Source organism: Neopsephotus bourkii, unplaced genomic scaffold (assembly GCF_033783945.1).
Source record: "Neopsephotus bourkii isolate Nb327-2 ecotype Australia unplaced genomic scaffold, CSIRO-AGI_Nbou_v1 NB_911, whole genome shotgun sequence".
NCBI lineage: Eukaryota > Metazoa > Chordata > Aves > Psittaciformes > Psittacidae > Neopsephotus > Neopsephotus bourkii.
This window is the reverse complement of record NW_026901405.1, coordinates 1773265-1785566: the sequence shown is the minus strand read 5'-3', so window position 1 is coordinate 1785566 and position 12302 is coordinate 1773265. Positions and strand designations below refer to the sequence as shown.

Genomic DNA, 12302 nt, shown 5'->3' with positions numbered 1-12302 from the left:
GTCGGTCAAAATCGTCAGATCATACCTGTGTGAGTATTTAATGGGAACAGTCACACAGGTGATCCAATCTCGGATTTAGGCAGAGGCAGGTCCTGCTCCTTCTCGGAGAAGCTAGGTAAATTTCACCTATTTATTCTGCTTTTCCAATCTCTCCTTCCCACTCTGACAGAAGCCCCAAATCATTGTCCTGGCTGACAGCCTTGAAAGCCGCATGAAATCTATGAAAGCAAGTGGCATATGCTCACTGACTTCCATGAAATTTAGATCAATCTCACAACCTTCAGCTTAAAATTCAGTGTCATTTTCACTACTAATTGAACAATTCAAAGTCCATCCATCTGAGCTCCTATTTTAAAAAAGCTTTCCTTGTTCAAGTAGAGTTAGCTTTATCAGATATGGCCCCATAAAGCTTACTATAGCCCTGAAATCAATTGTCAGATGCTTGCTCCCAGCTTTCCTCAGATCTGCCTTTAGCAACTGAAGTCTGATTCCCTCTGTGAAACAAGCAATAAATCACTTCCATGATACTGAGTGAAAAATAAATCATAAACTTTGAAAAACAAGAAGTTTGTAACAGGCATTGTCTCTGATTTGTAAAGTAAGGGAAAATCAAGTGTTGGAAGGGACTGGTGTCTGTATATGCCATCAAAGGGCTCCATAAATAAGTTCCAGTAAGGTTCTTGTGCTTAAGTGCGCATACAGATGTGTCCTGAGGAACTAAATTCCATTCTTACCTATCTTCAGCTTTTAAATATAGCCTCAACTTTTATTTATCTGACTTTGCTGTTTTTCTCCAGAAATGAAAATGGTTTCTTACTCCTTAATATACACATGCAGTCGAAACAGTTCTTGAATAACCTATAGCTGCCTATGAGTTCTTTGACTTTTAAAACACTAAGTAAACGTCCATATGCATAATTAATCCTCAAATGGAATATACTTGTATATTATAGAGCAGTAATGTCTTTTAAAATTAGGTATAACTGACCAGTGCTCCTTCTGCATCAAAATCCTGAACCTGTGACTCCACATTCTTGCTCTTCTGGAACACGAGACCATCAGAAACCCGTATTTTTAATATGCAAAGAGAATGATTTGCCATCATCCTGACATTTCTTCAACAACATTCAGTCAAACGAATGGTGTTTCATACCACTGCTGTGTTGCTACAGTAAGTTTTTAAAGCTTGAGAGGAGACATCATATCCTTCAGCTTCATGAAGTGCACAGACGGTTGCTATAGATTTCTTCTAATTATGTTATCTTCTCAGATATCCTCCTACATCTTTTAAGATATTTGAACATTTAAAAAAAAATCTGAAATTAATCTTCTTGCCCTAAAAAATAAAAATACATAATTCTTATTAAAGGAACCCATATTTTACCAAAATTTCAGGAAGATAGTTTGAAGTCAGGAACTAAATAGCAGAACACATTCTCCAAACCAGACTTCTGCTTTCTAAGATCCTCGTTTTGTTTCAAAAAAAAAAAAAAAAAAAAATCCAAATGATAGGAGAAATCTATTGTCTTTGCCTAAAAATACTTATGAGAAAATGAAAATGGGTTAATTTAATAAAATTCAATGGGGAATAAACTAAAAATTTTACATATACATTATAGGATTGTGCATTTGTTAGAATCATAGCATAGTTAGAGTTAGAAAGGACCTTAAGATCATCTAGGTCCAACCCCTATGCCATGGGTAGGGGTGCCTCACATTAAACAATGTCACCCAAGGCTCTGTCCAACCTGGCCTTGAACACCCCCAGGGATGGAGCATTCACAACTTCCTTTAGTAACCCATTCCAGTGCCTCACCACCCTCACAGTAAAAAAATTCTTCTTTGTATCCAATCTAAACTTCCTCTGTTCAGGTTTTAACCCGTTACCCCTTGTCCTATCACTACAGTCCCTAACGAAGAGTCCATCCCCAGCATCCTTATAGGCCCCCTTCAGATACTGGAAGGCTGCTATGAGGTCTCCACGCAGCCTCCTCTTCTCCAGTCTCAACAGCCCCAATTTTCTCAGTCTGTCTTCATACGGGAGGTGCTCCAGTCCCCTGATCATCCTCTTGGCCTCCTCTGGACTTGTTCCAACAGTTCCATGTCCTTTTTATGTTGAGGACACCAGAACTGCACACAATACCCCAAGTGAGGTCTCACGAGAGCAGAGTAGAGGGGCAGGATCACTTCCTTCGACCTCCTGGTCCCGTTCCTCTTGATGCAGCCAGGATAAGGTTGGCTTTCTGAGCTGTGAGCACACACTGCCAGTGCATGCTCATTTTCTCATCGACCAGCACCCCCAAGTCCTTCTCTGCAGGGCTGCTCTGAATCTCTTCTCTGCCCAGCCTGTAGCTGTGTCTGGGATTGCTCCAATCCAGGTGTAGGACCTTGCACTTGGCATGGTTAAACTTTATAAGGCTGGCATCAGCCCACCTCACAAGCGTGTCAAGGTCCCTCTGGATGGCATTCCTTCCCTCCAGCGTACCAACCGAACCACACAGCTTGGCGTCCTTGGCAAACTTTCTGAGGGCGCACTCAATCCCACTGTCCATGTCAGCGACAAAGATGTTGAACAAGACTGGTCCCAGCACTCATCCCTGAGAGACACCACTCATCCCTGTTCTCTAGCTGAACACTGAGCCATTGAGCACATTGGAGCTAGTTTTCATTTTATGCCTTCACAAGTACTGGAAGGAAAATACAATCCCTAATTTTACAATAACTAGTTTTGAATTTAAGCGTAGTCTCTCAAAAGGAGTTTGCAACTGTTATTTTGACTTAGCCATCCTTTTAGAATACATCTGTATGGCTATAGATAGAAGTGACAATTTTCCTAAGATTATTAAGAAATTAAAAGCCAGTGAAGTACTACGCTTAAAAATTCTATCTGCATTTTATCTGTCACTGAATTTGCCCTAATTGTCCACTACTGTGACAATGTCCGAGCTGAATGCTGTGTCTCTATGTACGTTAGCACCCAGCAATTAGCTTGGCAATAATTATATACTATTTCTGACCTCTTTGTGCAGCTGGCAGAGGGTGTGGGGTTTTTCAACACATCTTCTGTAACTTTAAGTAATTGAAAAAAAGTAGAAAAACAGAGTTTAGGAACTGTAGGAAACAATCAGTAACTTTGCCAATAGTTCCTTATATATGTAAAGACTTGGAGAATTCATATATACATTGCAATTACATGCAACAGGTTTGAACTATAATGGCTTTCCTAGATAACCTCTGCTCCTTTTGCAGCTCACTGAATGCCTGGATGATTTCATAACTGATCCTGTGTTATCCATAAGTGACACTGAATTTTATTTCTTTATTAAAGCAATTCTTCATTAAATGTGCTTCTGTAAGTAGGTAGAGCACTTAAATATTTTTAATCTTGCACTGGGTTTCTTCACTAAAATATCTTTCTCCACTATAACTACATTAAGTGAGAAAGAACAAAGCTACCTAACTCAAGCATTTGGTAAAGGACTAAGAAAACACAGGTAACACATTTCTCTGTACTGCATTGGTTCAGTTGCTTAGTTATTCCTGCTATTTTATTAGTTTCTCAAATAGGAGTTGTTTTCATGATTAGAGATATTTATAAATGAAGAGATCTAATTTCCCCCACAGGTATGTGCATGTAAGACTCATCAAAGCTAAATGTCAAAAAGAATTAAAGATAAAATACTGATTTTAGCAAAACTGTAAAAAACTATATTTACATCTCTCTATATGCAAGCCGTGTGTAGTTCATTAACATTATATGTCAGCAAGGTTGCAGGTCAATTTAGAAATCCAACTGCAAATCAAGGAAAAACTACTTGCAAATGACATCTGGCTTGACCTTCAAACCCTAATAATCTAGAGCAAATCAGATCGTTAAATTATAATCCAAAATTAAGTTTATGATTAATAGAGTTCAGAAAATGAACTGCAATGGATAATGGGGCTTTATCCGGTCCATGGACTATTCATGAGCAGATCACAGCTTCACAGCATTTCTTAATGCCATGTTTTTAACATCATATTAAGCTTCCTCACTGGTCTCACAGTTCTCACAGAATCTTAAATTCAGATGTGGTGAGAGAACTCCTACTGCCACGGTAGCTGTTTGTTGGGCAGGGGAGCAGGGAACAACTTCTAACTCAGGTTTGTACATGGAAGTCAAATGCAGATGTCAGACTGAGGAGATTAAATGAGTTGCCTTGCAGCAGTAGTCAGACCCATGGTTTGGCACAGTTTCAGATATGTCCATGGGAGGCATCTCTTGTGTGTCTACCTGGACTATGAGACCTACATACTGTAGATAATATTTTAGCTCTGTTACTGTGTTCCTCATGATACATAAAAAGACACTTAAAACTTCTATTATCTGCAAGGATGAGGATTTCTCTGATCAAGTATAAGGCAACAAGTAGGCAATTCTAAGTAAATCGCTAGGTTCCTCTTTTCCAAAGTAAGCACAAGTGAAATTAGCAGAAACCTCAACCAATATCTGTGCCACCCAGAATTTATAGTTACAACGTGGCATTCTGTTAATTTGTCAACATTAGCAATAATCCTTTACAAAAGATTATTACTATAGATCAAATTACGGGCAGCACCATAAAATGACATGATTGTGTTTTTAAAATGATGATTTCACTTTCTGTGGAAAAAAAGCCCAACAAACCTACACATCATATTGTAGACCAGACTGCATACCAGACTGAGATAATAATGAACAATCTCTTATGCTGTACCTGCAAGACTTCCAGGAGCAAAGTTTGGATAACCTATATGTAAATAAAATAACACTACCGTGCAGCTGCTTCAGAGAAGAGAGTTATGTAGACTGAAAACCCCACAAACTGTAAGCAGATGTTTCCTGTAGGCTTGCATTAAGATAATGGAAGAAATACTTTAATAAGCACAAAAACCCTGTCAGATTTTGGCTCTTAACTCCTATCACTGTCATAGCAGATGTCATTTTACTCCATATGTTAATCCATCTACATACATAGCTTTTAATACCAAAGTACCTGCACAATTTCTAATCCCTTGAAGTTTTGTTCTCACACCATATAAAAAAATGGGCAGTTTACAAACAAGCAGCTGAGAGGCAAACTGCAATTAAGACTTGGGCAGTTTGTAGCAGAACCCATGATTTAGAGGAGGACTTTTAGAAATCAATCCTCATTATCTGTAACACATTTTACTCAAAGCCATACATGGCTTTTCATTTAAGGACACAGATTAACAAGTACATGATAAACGCAAATCAGACTGCCAGCTCTATAATGAACAATTAAAGAGTTAGTTTATATTCACTGTTGGAGGTGACCTGTTTTAGGATATGTGCTTTAGTTCAGCCCAGAGCTTGAGATATAATGATGCTACCTTATCCTACACAGCAGAGTGCCCTAATTTCAAGAATACTTAAGAGAAGCTTGCAGTGTTCAAACAATACAAAACCTTTTAAAATGGTTAATCCAAGTCATTAGTATCTTTGCTCTACAGTATGTTAACATATTTTAAATATGCAAATTGCTGCAGCAATCCTACAGGCTTATAAGGGTCCATATGCTGATTATTCCAATGAATAGATTTTAAGGCAAGAAGGGACTTTTAAAATCAGCCCTCACAGCAGTAGTGGTTATCTGTAAGTAGATGCTTTTTTAAATACCCAGTGACATAAGAAAGGATGTAACTGGTGCTTGGTTCAACTGCTTCCAAGAAAAATTTGATTTTTTAGCAATAATTTATTATTTTTTCCACATTAGGGCCTGATTTTGTGCAAATTCAAAAATTTAAAACAACAGCACAGAAGTAGTTAGGTTTACCAGAAAAAAATCTGCCATGGCTACTGACACACCAGGAGTGCAAAGTAAAAGCAAAGCCTTGTTTTCTGCCTCTATATCCTCTCACAAGAACATTCACAAGGCAGCTACTTGAGTTAGCTGCGCAGCATCAAGGCCTTCTCTCCACAAACCCTCAAGAACTGCAAGAAGGAGCAACAAGAAGCATCAAGGGGATGTGAGCACTGCTTGCCCCTGTGCTGCGGGGAAGAAGCAGCTCTTCTTCCCATGGACATCAGAGCTGTGCTTGCCCCTGCCTGGTCAAATGGTCCCCTTTGGATTTAACACCTTATGGTCCATCCCAACCCATAAAGCAGAAAGGCCCAGATTTTTCAAAATGTCATCCAGCCTTCCTTTACATAAATAGTGGGTTAAGATTTAGCTGGGGAAGACTGTGATGGTACGTAGCAGCACGTTTTCCTTTCACGCTGAACCAAACCCCCCAGCCCTTCAATTATGAATTAACCTTTTCTTATGGAAAACAAAGTAATCTCAGATCTCTATTTATAAAATAGCACTATCTTACTTTTTATTATGTTTCATGAGAATTATTCTAGCAAAGAGCATGGGACAATATCTAAGTAAGGAAAAACTTCAGTGTAAGTTAAAAAGTAAAGTAAGTTAAAAAGTAAAAGTTTAAAATGTCATAGACATTGTTGATTAATGTGTTAAGTGTTCTTAAAGGCTTTATCACATTTATTAGTTTCAGAATTGTCCTACTTTTTCAGTGAGTTCCTCTTGGTCTAGATCCATCTCTCATCAAAGTGCACTATAAAAATATCTTCTTTAGATTAAAAAGCATTCAACCGGGCTGGCAAAGCTGGGGTCTTGGAATAAACCACCTAGAAAGGGCAAACTGCAATTAAAAGTTTATTAAGGCCTGTCTGTCTCTTTTTTGGCTTGCAATATGACAAGACATGCTCAGTCAATACACATACGCACACAGGACTATACATACTGTGACTAAAACAGCCATGTCTGCATACAGTGGTAAGCAGCAGAGTACAATTCTTTAAAGCCATATTGTAGGTACTACTTCTGTATTTAACCCACAAGCTTAACTTTGGCACATGTTAATCATATATATCATACCATTTTATTGTCTAAAATTGGATATGACAGAAATTTACAGTCAGTAGGAAATTATGAGGATGGCAGAGTAATCCCATCACTGAGTCAGCTGTGGCATGGATTACTGAGCACATGTGTGGGCTTCCATACATCTCCCCTAGCAAATAAATCAGTGTTTTCCATCACCTTCTCCAAAATAACAGGGTGGAAAAGAACATGACTGTCAATGGGCCTCTAGAAAAACACGGAAGGAAATCACAACACAATGCCTGGACTCTTTCGGCTCCCTGGGGATCTTTAAATAATAGTCCATGACTAAAATACTGTAACATGTAGCATGGAGCAGCGAGAAATGATAGAACAGATAAACTGTTGTCATGTGTCAACATGTTCTAACCAATCAAGAAAGTTTTAAAGTCAAACACATCAAGTACAGGAATTTCAAAAGATATTTCCATAATTTAATTATAACAGATCAAATACTACATTATGCATTTATTATATATAAAAGCATATGTTCTTCTTGGGTACTTAAGAGAATTTTTTAGAGATTAAAAATTTTCTCACCTATCAAAGATTTATTTTTTAATGAATATTAGCAAAACCACACACACACAATAATCCTACATATCTTCACCTAGAATTTTTAGCATTATTTTCTTCCCTTTTCTGCGGTAAGGAGAAGAACTAAACTCTTCTAGAGTAAAAGTAGTACAAATACTCTAAAATGCAAATATTTGATGACTGGTAAACATCATGCATTTATGTATATCTAACATTCAACTTCACTATATGTGTGAAAACAAATGCATGTTTAAGTTAATATTCCTTAAAAGCCCACAGGAATGTCAGGCCTTAACTATCCAACTTAATGCTCACCTTCTGTGCAGAAAAAGTAAGAAAAGAAAGTGGGTTATGAGCTTTGATAGTTCAGGGGAATACTGTGACACCAGGAAGCTAACAGCTGTCCCCCTCCATCCCTTCCCTTCCAGCCAAAGAGTACCAAGGGCAATGAGCCATACCAGGCTTGGATGAGCTCCCGGTTGACCCTGCCAGGGCTGTGCTCGCAGGCAGCAGCAGCAGAGAGCAACTAAATGTGACAGTGCAGGGGCTACGGGAGAAGGTGCTGAGGGCGAGATCTGGCTGCTGATCTAAGCACTTGATTGTGACAAGAATCCCAGGCAAAAATACAAGCAGGGAATTTAAACAAGCTGAAGCAAAAGTAAGGCTTCCCCCAGGTTAGACTTAAAAATCTTGAATTCCTCTAGTGTTAGCGCTAGCTGATACCAAGGCATCTATCCCAGGAGGTACCCACTTACAATCAAATCTGAAAAGAACAGTAGCAACAAATGCAGTTAACAATATAACCAAGACCTAATTGCACTACGTTTATTTACCACTGATACTCATTATTAAACTGATTTTTTTCCATAAAAGAATATTAAAAATATTCCATAAGTGTCCCAATATACTGCTGCTGCAGTTCTCCAAAATTTGCTGAGGTACCTCACATTTATTTTAAACATAATTTATTTTTAAGCAAGTATCTTTGATTTTCCACTCCTGTGCAGGGGAGTGCTTGAATGGACACGTTTCCCTTCAAGAAAAATCTAGAGCCCTAGGTTATTTTGCAACATGTTTTAAATAACAGCAGGAATCATTATTATTATTATTTATACTTGCAACACTAATCACAGTTTAGCAACCCAGGCTGGTGCTATTTTGTGCAGAGCAGCAGTGAAACCAGACAGAGCCAGACTCCACCCCAAAACCCTGGCAGTTTTCAGCATTTACATGAGAGGTCTAAATTAGGACCCTCGTAGCCCGATTTCCTTCTGTAATCAACGGTGAGAGGAGGGCCCTGCTGGGGTAGTACTCAGATCTCCAGCAGCTGAACTGCTCTGTGCAAGTGTACATGATCACGAAGCAGCAGCTCCCATGCTATTTTTTTTAGCAGGACAGCATGTTTTTTGCCTTCTCTCCACTCGTACCATTTCCTTCCATCCCATTACTCTTTCAGCCCTGTTTTCTGACATTATTTTCTCCATTTACACCTCCTCTACCCTGCTAGCCTCTTCTTTTCTTTCTTACAAGGGCTTAAAACTGCATTTCTTATTGCAGATATTTACCCTGGACTAATTTATCCCCAGCAGAAAGCTGCACCCTTCTAGCAGGATCCCCACTGCATCTCCTGTATGAGCTGCAGGCTTCTAGAGGGGTGGCATGGCTCTCTAGAGACCAGCAGAGTTTCTCTGGACAACTGGGTACCACACAACAGTGCTAAGCCCTACAAAAAAGCACTTGCATTGTTCAGAGAGCTGAGCAAACAATGAGAGCATATGGCTCCTAATGCTAATTAATTATTCTGTGGGTTAAGGGGGACACTGAAATAATAATGGTAAATGAGATTGGAAAGATACTTCCTGCAAGTTTAATTAGGGCAGTATCTCTCTGATTTTAAAGAGCACAATGTAACTCCAGAGGACCCTTCCTACCCTCACAAAGGTCAAATGCCATAATTTAATCTGCCACAGTAAAATAATTAATACAAACATTAATGATGACTTTTTCGATAATGGGCTAAGCACAAATTCAACTTGCTAAATAGCAGCAACAAATCTGATCACACAGCTGATATCTCTTAATAAAATATTAGTGGTCTTCACTGATTTTACACACATGCTCATTAGTTTTGCTACAATGTAGGCTGAATTATCAACTGCTCTCTTTTCTTTGAAACGGTAAATAGTTTTATTCAGTAGAATAAAACTGACCCAGTTGTGCATGACTTATCCCAACTTTCAGATATATTGCACTTACTGCAATTAAACTACAACTGGGTCTTTTTCACTTTGAAATTAACAGATTCCTAAGGAAGAGTTTTAGCTGTGTCCTATGACTTATTATTTATGAATTTTCATGTTTTCTTATGTATTGTTTTAAACAGATTTGAACAGATTGCTTTTAATTCCCCACCACTGTGATTATTTGGGGATAACCACACCCTCTAGAATGGTGGTTAAGGGTACAGTGAGGTGAAGACTTCGTTACAGAGAAGTAACATTTGGATTTCATGAAAAAGAAGAGCAGCTCACTTTAAAACATTTACAGCTCTTATAGTGAGGTTGTTTTCTTTTATTAAATGGTCACTGTCAGAAAATTACACTTAGTTCACGAACAATTATAATTAGCATTGTCAATCAAAGTGGTACAATAATAGGCACATTAACAAAATAATATGTTGATGTATGAAGAAGTTCTTGCTGCCTAAGGTAATGCTTTAGTCTGAAAAGAATAATTGCCAACTGCTTCAAAGTGCTATAGTGAATTAAGTTTGTTTATAGCATAATTAGAGAGTAAAAATGAAGATATGGGTGTGCCAGATTTCAAATTATCTATTTTCTACCCGCAGTGTTCAGAATTTTCAAATGCCTTCTGCAACGCATTGTACCTTGTTATTTTCAGGCACTTTATCAAGTGGCATCATGTCTCATTCTATTATATTAAATCATATAACAATTATATTGAGTTCACCCTGAGGTATCACAATGTTAGAAACATAAAGGGAGAAAAAAATACTCCGCAGAAGAGTCAGTGAAATAAAACTTAAAAAAAAAAATATAAAAATCTTTGGACTAACCACCTTTCAAAGTGTAGGTTATGTTATTACTTGATGTGTGGAGACATCACAGCAGCCTTCCAGTATCTGAAGGATACAAGGATGCTGGAGAGGGACTCTTTATCAGGGGCTATAGTGATAGGACAAGGGGTAATGGGTTTAAACATAACCAGGGGGAGTTCAGGTTAGATATAAAGAAGTTCTTTACTGTGAGGGTGGTGGGACACTGAAACAGGTTGCCCAGAGAAGTGGTAAATGCTTATCCCCAGCATTGTCCAAGGCCAGGCTGGACAGAGCCTTGGGCAACATGGTCTAGTGTGAGGCATCCCTGCGCATGGCAGGGGGATGGAACTAGATGATCTTAAGGTCCTTTCCAACCTTACCCATTCTATGATTCTATAAATCTATAACTCAGTTTCTTGGTGTTTATTCTTTAATCTCATTCTCTCATTTTTCTCAGTATAAGATTGATGCACAGAGGTCCAAGAGAAGGAGAGACACACCACAAGGAAAAAATGAGAACTGGAGGACTCAGAGCAAGCTACTTTATGAAAATCTATGAGTTTGAAAATGCTAATTACTGTTTTCAAGAGCCCTTTAAAAAAAAACAAAAAAAAAAAGATTTCTTTGACAACTGAGACTCCTGCATTACTATAGGGAGAATTCTTGCTGAAATGTTTTCCCTAGTCTTAGAACATCTTTCAAAAGTTTATTTTTCATTTCTTTTTATAGAAGTTTTGAAGAAACTTTCTAGGCAGAAGAGACTGACATCTCTTATCTATACAATGTCCAAAGAGAGCTAGTCACTTAAATCCAGTGCTTTGCACTAAGCTCAAATGCAAGATTTCCATTGGCTTTAACATTAAAGAACCCGCATCTCTCTCCACTAGTGAGAACATTTCAAAAACAACCGTAAGTCTGGCAGATGGCAAAATCTCTTAAAGCACTTATTTAAAAGTAAATGTTAGGGCAATATAATTAAGAGATTCAGCAGCAAATGCATCCTTAGCAATTTTTTTTTTAAATCAAATATCACAATTATTGGAAGAACGTGCGCTATAGTTCATGCATAAATCAGGAGCCTGAATCACTGCTTTGAATGCAGTGGACAGTGTAGTCTTTACCATGACAATATAACTAGCATATCCTAACATGTAATAATAGAGAAGTCAATTCTGGTTTTGTTTTCAAGAGCAGCTTTATGATCTTATTATTCTGGAGACCTTGCACTTAATGGAGACAAGAACCACTTTGATCCCACCACGCCTAACCATAAAGATGACTTAGAATATTGTTATATTATAGGGAAAAAAAATGGTACATATATTTAAAAAAGAGAAGAGTGCACCCCTTTTTAAAGGGGGTGGGAACCTCAGGACTGAAAGTGAAGAAAGCACGGAAATGAGTACCTGATTACTGAAACACTGTGATAGTCAGCAGCAGGCAGAAAGGAAGCTGTAGTGAATGTTCAGCAGTTCTCCAGAGTGCACCCACAGCTACATTCATTTTGAAATCTTTTGAATGCTATTTCACATTCCCATGCAATCTAGCAGCAGTTGTGAAAACATCTTTCAATCATTTCTAATAGCTTTAAAATTATAGCACCTTCCAACTAAATAGATCTGAAAATGGGCTTCTAGCTTTATTCACTAATTTTAGAATTTATGATGCTTAAAACAAAGAACTCCGTTAGCTAACTTATAAATAGGCTAATTATCATAATGTGACCTAACCACTGTAAGTTGCCTAGACAGCAAAACACACAACTTTAAAACTGCAGA

The 12302-nt window shown here is 38.0% G+C and overlaps 1 protein-coding gene across 3 annotated transcripts in view; it reads right to left on the bottom strand.

Moving 5' to 3' along the window:
• ROBO2 (roundabout guidance receptor 2) overlaps positions 1-12302 on the bottom strand; it is a 1066866-nt gene that overhangs the window by 901539 nt on the left and 153025 nt on the right. The gene's annotated exons all lie outside the window — the stretch shown is intronic.